Source organism: Schistocerca nitens, chromosome 3 (assembly GCF_023898315.1).
Source record: "Schistocerca nitens isolate TAMUIC-IGC-003100 chromosome 3, iqSchNite1.1, whole genome shotgun sequence".
Taxonomy (NCBI): domain Eukaryota; kingdom Metazoa; phylum Arthropoda; class Insecta; order Orthoptera; family Acrididae; genus Schistocerca; species Schistocerca nitens.
The window spans coordinates 419591381-419604682 of NC_064616.1; positions in this window are offsets into that span (position 1 = coordinate 419591381).

Genomic DNA, 13302 nt, shown 5'->3' on the forward strand with positions numbered 1-13302 from the left:
TGTCTCAAAAACCTACGGGTACCAGTCATGCTGGTCCCTATTTTGACTGGACCAGAGGTGGAATTCTTCCTACACGTCGGTCAGGGTACCTGTAGATGGCGTATATAGCGGAAACCGGTTGCTCAATAAAATAACAATTGGGAAATTTAGACGGCTGAAAAGTGTTTTGATTTGACATTCTGTTCTGAACAGTCGAGGTCCCGCAAGCATCTGTAAAAAGATGGACATACAAATAATTAATAATAAGGTCGGTACGTATGCGAATGCAAAAGAAATAAACAACTGACAGTAACTTGGTGTGGACAGAAACTGGGAAGTGAATGACTTTGCAGGTTGGGGACGACGCTGTGAGCAGCGACAGCAGTGAAGTACCAGAGAAACCTAGCCGGGACTTCATCTCCGCTGCGGATCCGTACGCACAAGGCAGCGAAGAATTGGAGGACGCAGATGAGCCTCCGATTTTCTTCCAGTGGTTGCAGCCTAGCAGGAGTCAAGCTTCTGTTCAGGCGTTTATAGAGCGCCTGCAGAACTCTGCGAATACTGACATATCTGTGCGTCCACATCCCTCAGGGAACGACTCTTCCCCTTGCAATTGTGAACAAAGTACCGAACGGGAAGTTCCGAAGATCGCCGAAGTGCCTGTTAAACCACTGTCAGCGTTTGCAATAGCTACTATTGTAATTCCCATTTTAATAATTCTCGTACTTGCTGTGTGGTATGCCAGTAAACGCTACATAATTCGCTACTGGCATGTGATACAAGTCCTGTCACATTTGGAGGTAACTAACGTCTTCGAACGACTTCAGAACATGCAGGAAATGGAACAAGCACCTGTCACTTCTTCACTCTAAGTGATTTAAAAAGTTTTCTTTTACTTGTCATTACCTCATAAGAATGCATGATCTGTGTGAATTAAAAAATAGAAAGAATAAATATCGTTATGTACTAACATCACTGAATATGATAATAAGTGAGGTGTACTACTGCTTGTATCAATTTTAGCTCTGTAGAATGATTTTCATTAATTATTAATAAAGAATCTGAATAATTCAGAACTCTTGTGTCCATACTCAGCTACAGCCATGACTTGCCATATAGGGTTTATTGTCATACATACCTTTCTTATTTATTTATTTAACCTGATCAGAACACAAATTTCAGGCTTTGAACCAGTGTCTTAAATATATATTAACCTTTACATCATTGTTACTTGATAATGATAATTTTATTACGATAAATAGTAATAAAATGATAAAATAGAATTTCAAATATTTTGAAGCAATATTTGTGCGTAACTAATGACAAAGTGAATAAGAAGACTCACTAAGGACTAACAGAGTTGATACTAGCGATACTATTACTACTACTACTACTATTACTACTACTACTACTACAACCGTGCTTCTACTAACAATAACAATAATAGTAATAACGATAGTAGCAAGTAACATCGTATTTACGGATGTACAAAACCGATATTTAATGACACTGAGTGAGATGAAGCAGGGAATACTAGACAGACTGCACCAGCTAGATGCTTCGGGAAACGACAAAGGCCTGATAGGAGAGAGTGGTACTTAGCTGCACCAGGGTAAGCGAGGGGTACAGGACAAAGAAGGACGTTATTGTAGTCTTCATAGATGTGTCGTCTAAGCATTAAAAGTTTTTTACTTAAAAAGTTTCTATTTAATAAATCATAACCGTCTTTTGAAGTCATTGAGTTCTCTAGTATACTGGAGGAGATCATTCAAGAGTCGGCTCCTTGCTACTGACTAACAACAATAATTAATATTTCCTGAATGGCATCATCTTCATAAAGACCGTACAGCCACACCAATCTTGCATTTACCAACAACTGAAAATGTTATCAATAGTCAGACGTAAAAATGTACAGAGTGTACAGAGTTAACTATATTTACTCACAGACGTAAGTAAAAGTAATTCTTGATTGGCGAACAATAAGAACCTACTCTGGGTTTTGAACAGATTAATATCTATAGAATTATTCGTTATGCACAGTTAAAGAACGCACTTGAACTTATTAGCTTGGTCTGACAGCTTCCTTTTTTTCTTCTTTTCCCAAAATCTCTTTATGACTTGAAGATTCTCTGTCCACTGTTTTCTAGTGGTATTTAGCTTTCTCTGCTAGGATTCCAAAGGCAATGTCTTCTATGGTATCTTCTTTCACGTTCATTTTACATGCCACACGCCTATCTTCTATCTGCTACACAGTGATTTGCAACACTCTCTCAGATCTACCAATCTTCAATCAATATACTGCACTTTGATATCTTATGGTTATATCGATCGGGTATGTTCCGAGTAGCTCATACAGCCTTGGTATTTCTTCAGACCATGTGATTTTTACCTTTTTTGAATTTCTTATATTAAATAGTTTTTTAGTCAATCCACTGTGTTCTGCAAATTTTACAACAGAACCTTAAGCGTCTTCCACGTATTTCATCAGAGAACTTGTCTATATTAGTTTATTTATTTATTTATTATTCAGCTAATACACTTTATACAAGATGTAGCCTCTTTAAGTTATTAAATACATTTTAAGAGGTTTTTCCATGCATCTCCGTCCGCTGCTGTCTTCTCTCAGTTGAAGCCCGCAACTTTCCTGAGTTCCTTATCCCAGCGATCAGGTGGTCTCCCTGGTGGTCTTCGTTTTCCTCTGGGACTCCACTCTAAAACTGATTTTGTCCATCTTCCATCCTTCGTTCGTGCAATATGTCCTGCCCACTGCCATTTTAGAGTCTTCACCCGAGTCCTGTTATTGCTCGAATGTCTTCTTTTCTGTCGATCTTTCTTAGTGAGACCTAACATTGACCTTTCCATAGCTCTCTGAGCAGTTCTAAGTTTCCTTTTGAAAAATTCATTTAAAGTCCAAGTTTCACACCCGTACGTTGAAACCGGTAGGACACACTGATCAAAAACTGTCTGCTTTAACTAGACTGGCGTGTTAGATTTGAAAACTGTTGCATTCGTTCCGTAAGGCCTCCAACCCAGTTTAATTCGACGAAAAATTTCAGGTTTCAAATCCCCTTTTGTGTCAATTAATTGCCCCAGATATACGTATTCTATAACATCGTTTAGGATGTTTCCGTTCAATGTTACTTGTCCTGCAGCTGCCCACTTATTATGCATAACCTTAGTTTTAGAGTGATTTATTTTAAGTCCAACTTCCTGACAACGGTCTGTTAAGTCTTTTATAGAGGACTGCATTTCCATCTTACTGTTAGCTAGGACAACTATATCGTCAGCAAATCTCAGGTTGGTGAGCCTTTTACCATTTATCCTTATTCTTCTGTTGTTCCGAATAATTTTGGACATAGCCTTCTCGAGAACTGCTATAAATAACTTCGGGGGTGTAGGATCGTCCTGCTTTACTCCTTTTCCAATGGGAAATTCTCACTTGTTTTTTCCTATGATGATAGATGCCACAGACGTGTCATAAATGTTGCACACTATGTTTATATATTTTGTTTCCACTCCTTGCTCGGCCAGTGCTTGTATGACTGCAGTGTGGCTGACAGAATCAAAGGCTTTTTCGAAGTCAATGAAGTCTATGCATAGTGGCATTTCATACTCATTGGCTCGACTAATTAAATCACGCAGTGTGTTTATATGGTCGATTGTACCGAAACCACTGCAGAATCTAGCTTGTTCTATGGGCTGTGCAGTCTCCAATACCATTTTGATGCAACTTATCAGGACTTTAATTAACACTTTATATATAACAGAAAGTAAATGGGGCGGTAGTTCTTCAGATTGTGAATACTTCCTTTCTTATGTAGTAGGATTATGTTTGCTTTGTTCCAGCAGGTTGGGATGCTGCCATTATGTATACACGAAGTAAAGACTTTAGCCACATATTTCTCTGTTTCCTCCCCTGTAAGCTTCGGTAAGTCAATTGTCAGACCATCATGACCCCCTGCTTTGCCATTCTGCATCTCGTTTATAGCTTTTCGTATTTCTTCGGGGAGGATTTTGGGGACTTCATCATCATCTGCGTAAGGTTTTCCTAGTGGTTCATTTGTTCTTTCATATAATTTACTATAGAAATTCTTTACATGCTTTAGAATTTCTTCCTTTTCTGTTATGCGTCCATTATCACCGTCAATTGCTATGATTTCGTTTTTACCAACCATAAGCTTTTTTTTAGCTTTCTTGCAGCTCCTTTTATTCTCTAACGCTAATTTTATGGTGCTTTCATTGTATTTTTGTATGTCGGCTTTCATATTCTTCCTTATACACTTACACAGATCTGAATATTCTGTGTTGTCACAAGAAGTTTTAATTTTCATCTCTCGTCTTTTTACGAGTAAAGCTTTGTTTTCCGCCCTTAACTTCCCTGGTTGTTTAGTAATTATTGTCAGTCCACCTATTTGTTTTGCAGTTTCCATTATCGTTTCAGCTAGATTTTCTTCTGTTGACTCTCTAATCTCACTCGAAGGGTATACTGAAAATTCTTTTTCCTTTCGTTCAATTTATCCACACCTATAATTTCTTTTTTTCTGTGATATTAGTTTTCTTCGTTCTTGTTGAGTATTAATGTTTATTTTCACTCTTCCCAGTCTATGGTCACTACCAGTATTAAATTGATTTAAAACCGAAACATCTTTGATTCTTTTGGTGTGATTTGAGATGATAAAATCTATTTTATTGTGGGTCTCATGATTTGGGCTTCTCCATGGCCATTTCCTATTATGGTGTTCCTTAAAAAAGGTGTTCATGAGGAATAATTTATTTTCTTCCGCAAATTGAACTAGCCTTTCACCCCTTTCGTTCCTCTCATCGATTCCATGGCAGCCTACTGAACCATAACCCTGGTTTTTGATACCAACCTTGACATTTAAGTCCCCAATTAGCAGTTTAAAGTGGCAGTCTCGTCCTTTTTATGTGCATTTTTTATTTCTTCATAAAATGATTCTACTTCATCATCTGAATAGCTTGCTGAGGGGCGTATACTTTGACTATTTGTAGTTTGTATCTTTTTGATATTTTAATAACAAGCCTTGCTACTCTACTTTATGTTCCTTCTATTATTGATACTTTGTCTTTTGCATCTTTATTTACTAGGAAACCCACGCCCTTTGTTCTACCATCTTCTTCTCCGAAGTGATACAGAACATTTCCTGACTTCAGAGTTACACACTGTTCCCCTTTACGACGTACTTCACTCAGACCAACTACAGTCCATTTTATTTTCTTCAATTCTTCTTCAATTTCGCTTAGTCTGTATTCACCCACAAGTGTCCTGCAGCTATATGTGCAGTTGTTTTCCTCTTTAATGGTTTTCTGTATGAATGACGCTAAAACAGTCCCCTCCCGGAGATCCGATAGTTGGGGGGCTAATCCGGAATCTTTTGCATTAGCGGTACTCATCATAATAATAAGTCTTAAAGGTTTAAAGCACAATCGCCACGCCTGTTTCAGAACGGATTGGCGGTATTATTTTGAGGCCGCCCCTAACCTGTGGTACAGACGCCCTTGGCTGGCCGCCCCTCTGGAGTACAGATGCCGCCATTATCGCTAGTTTTGGTCCACCCAAGATATTTGATTTCCCCGGTACCACCCATATCTGGGAGCCTTTCCTCTATCCGCCACCTGGGGAGGCGCCCGATGGGGACTAGCAACCCCACACGGGGTCTATAGTAGTAGGGCAATGTATGTTATGGGTCACAAAATGCAATAACTGTACTTAAGAAATGGTCGCTGATAAGATAACGCTATAAGTTATAAGTAGTAGCGTATCTACGAGATTTCTAGATACAGCTGGCGTTGATTATAGGATGTCAGGTTACACACTTGGGCTAGTTATATTCCACATCACCCAGAACTACCTTCCCCCTAAAGAATCGTCGGTAATTATTCAAGGTCACCCAGTGGAAGCCTTGTCCTACCCAAACACCTGTGTAATTGGACTCGTTATATTCTAGGTCATGACGCAACTCGATACAGGTCACATGGCCTTGTGTGGAATAAAACTGGCTGGAAACCCCTGTCTCTCTCAGCCACTGAGAGCATATCAAAATGGTGGGAGATACCACTCCCCCTTGCCCACTAGACCAATAAGAGTCAAGCTCCTCCTTCCCTCCTCAACCTTTATAACTATTTCCATTGTGCAGGTCTCTTCATTTCAGGTCTGTGAATCATCAGGTCTCTTCATTTGAGGTCTGTGCACCATCGGGAAAGGTTCAGGTTTGTTATAAACGAATTATTATTAATAATAGTCAATAGTGAAGAGGTTTGGAAATAATTATGATATAAAGAATTAACTACTGGTTATTAATAAAAATTTCTACAATAAACTTAGTTATCAGTAGTGTTTGGTTTTTTAATTTACAATCATTCAGTTGGTTTATTTACAAAGCAATTTGTTTCTTATATACAAGAATTTGTAAAGTTGTTTATTTTATAATTGTTGTTGGTTCATTTACGAAGCTATTTGTATCAAATACAAAAATTTCCAAAGCTATTTTTCATGACATATGTAAATTTCTTTATTTACAAAGGTATAAATTACTATCAATACACTAAAAACTTAAAAACTAAGTTTTCAATTGAATTTGTAATTGTGTTTTCATTCTATATACAGTTTACGCGTTTTTAATCACAGATCATTCTATAAACAATATTTAAATTTTAATCATTGATTGGTTTATTCAGTCTACATGTATTTTAATCATTTTTCTGTATGCAGTATATATGGGAAACGAGGACTAGCAACAGCAGACGAAGAAAAACAACACAAGAGGTATACAATACATGCACACATAGTGTGCATGTAATCACGCAACTACGACAAGCCGTCCATACAGCTATTCCTCACAGACATCTACTATTTACAAATAAATTAAGCAGCTATACACTCCATCACTCAATGAAGAGTGTGAGTTTAGGAGACTCCAGGTCTTGTCCCCACAGATTAACATTTTGTCGTCATGGCGTGACAGCGCGCCTAAGAGCAGCAGTGCAGTACCTCATGGCTTCACGTTATAAAAACTACTGAGCGCACCACATGCAGAGCAGGACTAACGTCCTCTTGTAATCCTCGATCATGAGAAAATCTGAGACGACAGTGTGCACACTTTTAGCCCCCCACCCCTTTTGGGTGGCACTCGCGTCTATGAGGTATGCATTCATTTTCGACATGAGCTCCACAGACTACACAATCTGAAAACCGTTCGCATCGTATTTTATGAAGCCGATAACCTTCTTGTTTTGAGGTGTTATTCCACAAAGATTATCGGCCGCATATCCAGATATGTCGAATTCTTCATGGTTGTAACTAATTACTTCAAATGGGTTGCAGCCTTACAGTCAGTAGATGAAAATGTCTGTATCCATATACAATAACTTTGAATCGGCGAAATCTGGTTTCGAAAACTCATAGTGGAATCGGTACACGTCGAGTTCGGACAGGTCAAGAGCGCGCATACCGATATAGACAGGTTTTGAGAACTGCAATGAATGTTTTGCCGGCTCCATAGTGATAGTCCTTTATTGAAGATGGTGATCTGCTTGGTATTTGGCCTAGCTGAAGTAAGCTCTCGCGCCATAATGCCCATTCCAATCGTAAACTAAATTAATTTCGCGCTATTTTCCAAAATTTTGCATTTTTTTGCGGATTGTGAACTGTTCATTATTTTGTAAAAATTTTCTGTTCATTGTACATCTTCATATTTTCCCGGCGCAAAGACTGTTCCATAAAATTTCGGGCGTGCAGCCGCATAAATTCGACTTCTTCTTCCAATATTTCGGCTGAATACAATCCAGCCATGTTCAGAGTGAACTCACTCTGGGCGGGCAGCCACATAAATTCGACTTCTTCTTCTAATAAAAATGGCTCTGAGCACTATGGGACTTAACTGCTGAGGTCATCAGTCCCCTAGAACTTAGAACTACTTAAACCTAACTAACCTAAGGACATCACACACATCTATGCCCGAGGCAGGATTCGAACCTGCGACCATAGCGGCAGCGCGGTTCCAGACTGTAGCGCCTAGAACCGCTCGGCCACCCCGGTCGGCCTTCTAATATTTCGGCTTAATACCGTCCAGCCACGTTCAGAGTGAGCTCTCTCTGAAGATGGCTGGACGGTATTCAGCCGAAATATTAGAAGAAGTCGAATTTATGTGGCTGCACACCCGAAATTTTATGGAACGCTCTGTTCATTGTTTACATCAGTATACTCCTTCAGCTAACGACACTGCTTGAAGGACACGCCGTGGGTGGTTCAAGCAAGCACCATCCCCAAACTGAGACATTGCTCTAGGTTTATGTAGCGTTGAATATATCGTCGCTCATTCCTCAGTGTTGTCAACATCTTTGGGGTGGAACCACTTAACAGCAGTAGGTTGTTGCATGGTTTCGCAAGTGCAGATATTAGATTTATTGGTAGTCGTGAGTTCTTTCTACTATTAAACGTAACAACGATCTCAGTCAACTTATATTATTACATGACAATGGAAAAGAAATGATTTAAATATCACCGAGAATAACAAGTTAATGCCTTGGCAAACCTGGCAGTGGGATCTGGGACGTGATTCAAATGAATGGATATCTGGATAAAATATTTACATTGGTTTAAATCGTACCGTGGTTGCCAAAGGTTAGTGCAAAAAATAGGAAATTCTGCAGAAAGGTATCCGTTAGCGTCTGTTGCTGTAGTTCAAACATTTAACTGCAAGCAAGTCTCCAAAGTGAAGATTGGAATTACTGAATAGCGTTAAAAATGATCTGATTTTCACTACAGTTCGCCTCGCGGTTGTATTTAACCATACTCGTAATCTGTAAATGGTGGCTGGAATGGCTGCAGAATCAGTCGTAGGCTCTGTACCAACAACTTGCGTTCAGTTCTGCCAGATGAGAGTTTCTCTCTGCCGAAGTGAAGTCTGCCCGAGGTGGTGCCCGGCTGAAGAGTAACTCTCTGCTGTCTGCTTCCAACAAGGAAGACTCGGTTCTCTGCGTTTTTCTCGCGTCGTGTAATTTTGATTGGCTGTCCGGTAAATATTCCGAGTTTCAGTTAGTAAGAAGCCATCTTTAAAGGTGTTGCGTTTCCCTCCCTTACTCTTATTTCACGTACACTCATGATCATAAATTAAGGATAACTGCAGAATGTGCTGCCACACAGCGTGACACTACACAAAGCAGGCGCTAATAGCATAGGCACATAGGGAAAACGTACGACACAGATCTGTATGTCCACGGTATTGGTGATAAGCTGAGAAAACCGTCCCGAAACACATGTGCTGCAAAACGCCACTGTTCCCTGCGCATGTACCCCGACATCATTATGGGATATGATAACCATACACACGTACACAGGCCGCACAACGGGTTGACACACTCTGGATCAGGTGGTCAAGTAGCTGCTGAGGTATCGCCTCCCATTCTTGCCCCAGTTCCTGTCAGAGCTCCTGAAGTGTCCTAGGGGTTTGAAGACGTGCAACGATATGTCTACCGAGAGCATCCTAGACGTGCTCGATGGGGTTTAGGTCTGGGGTGCAGGCAGGCCAGTCCATTCACCTGATGTCTTCTGTTTCAAGGTACTCTTTCACGATGGCAGCTCGGTCGGGCAGTGCGTTATCATCCATCAGGAGGAAGGTGGGACCCACTGCACCCCTGAAAAGGCGGACATACTGGTGCAAAATGACGTCCTGATACACCTGACCTGTTACAGTTCCTCTATCAAGGCATGCAGGGGTGTACGTGCACCAATCATAATCCCACCCCACACCACCAAACCACGACCTTTCAAGGACATTAAGGGGTTGGTATCTGTTTCTAGGTTCACGCCAGATGAAAATCCAGCGAGAATCACTGTTCAGACTATACCAGGACTCGACCGTGAAGATAATCTGGGACCACTGCTCCAATGACCATGTACTGTGTTCTTGACACCAGGCTTTATAGGCTCTCCTGTGACCAGGGGTCAGTGGAATGCACCTTGCAGGTAGATCTCCGGGCGAATAACCACGTCTGTTCAGTCGTCTGTAGACTGTGTGTCTGGAGACAACTGTTCCAGTGGCCGTGGTAAGGTCCCGAGCAAGGCTGCCTGCAGTATTCCATGGCCGTCTGCGGGCAGTGATAGTGAGATAATGGTCTTCTTGTGGTGTTGTACACTGTGGACGTCCCGTACTGTAGCGTCTGGACACGTTTCCTTTCTGCTGGAATCGTTGCCATAAACTTGAAATCACACTTTGAGGCACACGGAGGGCCCGTGCTACGACCTGCTGTGTTTGACCAGCCTCCAGTCGCCCTAGTATTCTACCCCTCATAACGTCGTCAATGTGTGTTTTTTGAGCCATTTTCAACACACTAACACCATTAGCACGTCTGAAAACGTCTGCACACTTACTCGCTGCACCGTACTCTGACATGCACCCACCAACACACCTCTGCGTATGTGGACTGCTGCCAGCGCCACCGTGCGACGACCGCATGTCAAATGCACCGCATAGTCATACCCCGAGGTGATTTAAACCCCCACACCCCGCACCAGAGCGTTGTTTCACCATGTATCAGCATTATCCTTAATTTATGAGCATGAGTATAGTTAACCAGTTACAAAATTCGTTGTATTTGGCGCTACTAAATTGCCTCCAGCTGTCTCCCTCTTTCTGTCTATGCGCGTTTGCTGGCCAGTGATGGTGGATCTCTGTAAGTACAGTCATGTTTCTCACTCCCTTTTCTAATAGTTTAGGTTAACCAATGGCAGTTGTTTTTACATTTCACTAAATACTTTTGCCTTGTGGAACCGGAGCGTAATATCAGTTTCTCACATTGTTCATAGGTGCCCCAAGCCTTTCTGAGTCCGTTCCACTGTCCAAGATGTTATCTTAAAGGTTTTTGTATTTTGACGAATTCTGACTGGGTGCATAACTGTCCACAACAGGATTCTCCTGGGGCTTTGACGAAACAGCACGCGTCCCTTCACCACACATCTCGCTGAAAACGGTCACCATTGTCCCGGAACAACCTGGAGATACAGTCTGTACCGTGGCTTTGGAGCGTCCAACGCAAAGTCGACTTTTGTCACAGCAGTGTCCACTCTGACTAAAAGTGGAGCACGTGTGCTCGTGGACCGTCTGCGAATTCTTCCGGAGGGCTGTTTCCCTGTTGGTTTTTGGGATTCACAGCGCGTCACCTCCATTACAGCCAAGTGGATGATGCTTTAAAGGAGACTTCTTATTTATATACGCATGCAAATCAGTATAGGAAATTATAATCAGATATTTAAGTACTAGGAATCAGCGTACTGCCCCGTATTTCATTTATCGCTGGAGATTAACTGATACCAATTTGATATACTATATCTTATCAGAGTATTCAAACCATATCTATGTGATTGAATGCCAATGGACAAGTTAAAAAATTAATTGAAATTCTATACAGGTTGCTTGTCTAGTTGGCTTTTATATTTATAGGCTATCGGACGTGAAGCAGATTAACTCTATTTAATAATGTTTGTTAACAGTACCTAGAATTCTCTTTTTGCAGAAAGGAATTCAATATTGTCGTCCACATGGTGTTGAATATTTGTCGCTAGCTCTTGTAATCAATCAAACACCAACACTGCATAATACACTCCTGGAAATGGAAAAAAGAACACATTGACACCGGTGTGTCAGACCCACCATACTTGCTCCGGACACTGCGAGAGGGCTGTACAAGCAATGATCACACGCACGGCACAGCGGACACACCAGGAACCGCGGTGTTGGCCGTCGAATGGCGCTAGCTGCGCAGCATTTGTGCACCGCCGCCGTCAGTGTCAGCCAGTTTGCCGTGGCATACGGAGCTCCATCGCAGTCTTTAACACTGGTAGCATGCCACGACAGCGTGGACGTGAACCGTATGTGCAGTTGACGGACTTTGAGCGAGGGCGTATAGTGGGCATGCGGGAGGCCGGGTGGACGTACCGCCGAATTGCTCAACACGTGGGGCGTGAGGTCTCCACAGTACATCGATGTTGTCGCCAGTGGTCGGCGGAAGGTGCACGTGCCCGTCGACCTGGGACCGGACCGCAGCGACGCACGGATGCACGCCAAGACCGTAGGATCCTACGCAGTGCCGTAGGGGACCGCACCGCCACTTCCCAGCAAATTAGGGACACTGTTGCTCCTGGGGTATCGGCGAGGACCATTCGCAACCGTCTCCATGAAGCTGGGCTACGGTCCCGCACACCGTTAGGCCGTCTTCCACTCACGCCCCAACATCGTGCAGCCCGCCTCCAGTGGTGTCGCGACAGGCGTGAATGGAGGGACGAATGGAGACGTGTCGTCTTCAGCGATGAGAGTCGCTTCTGCCTTGGTGCCAATGATGGTCGTATGCGTGTTTGGCGCCGTGCAGGTGAGCGCCACAATCAGGACTGCATACGACCGAGGCACACAGGGCCAACACCCGGCATCATGGTGTGGGGAGCGATCTCCTACACTGGCCGTACACCACTAGTGATCGTCGAGGGGACACTGAACAGTGCACGGTACATCCAAACCGTCATCGAACCCATCGTTTTACCATTCCTAGACCGGCAAGGGAACTTGCTGTTCCAACAGGACAATGCACGTCCGCATGTATCCCGTGCCACCCAACGTGCTCTAGAAGGTGTAAGTCAACTACCCTGGCCAGCAAGATCTCCGGATCTGTCCCCCATTGAGCATGTTTGCGACTGGATGAAGCGTCGTCTCACGCGGTCTGCACGTCCAGCACGAACGCTGGTCCAACTGAGGCGCCAGGTGGGAATGGCATGGCAAGCCGTTCCACAGGACTACATCCAGCATCTCTACGATCGTCTCCATGGGAGAATAGCAGCCTGCATTGCTGCGAAAGGTGGATATACACTGTACTAGTGCCGACATTGTGCATGCTCTGTTGCCTGTGTCTATGTGCCTGTGGTTCTGTCAGTGTGATCATGTGATGTATCTGACCCCAGGAATGTGTCAATAAAGTTTCCCCTTCCTGGGACAATGAATTCACGGTGTTCTTATTTCAATTTCCAGGAGTGTATATCTGCCGAAGAGACCTGAAAACAAGTTTTCAATGGTGTTGAGTCACAGTCACGCAATATTTTTTGAAAGAATAAACTGCCATTTGCCTGCGTATTACTGTATTTATCTTTTGTACTATCTTGATTTCGGCTTTTATGCCATTGTCATGTACCTGCTATGGATTGCCTTAACAGACAGGATATATTAATGGTCTAAGATTTTTTAGCATTGCGCTTGATAATGTCCAGATAGAACAGAAGATAAAAACTGTAATACGCAGTCAAATGTTGTACATTAACAT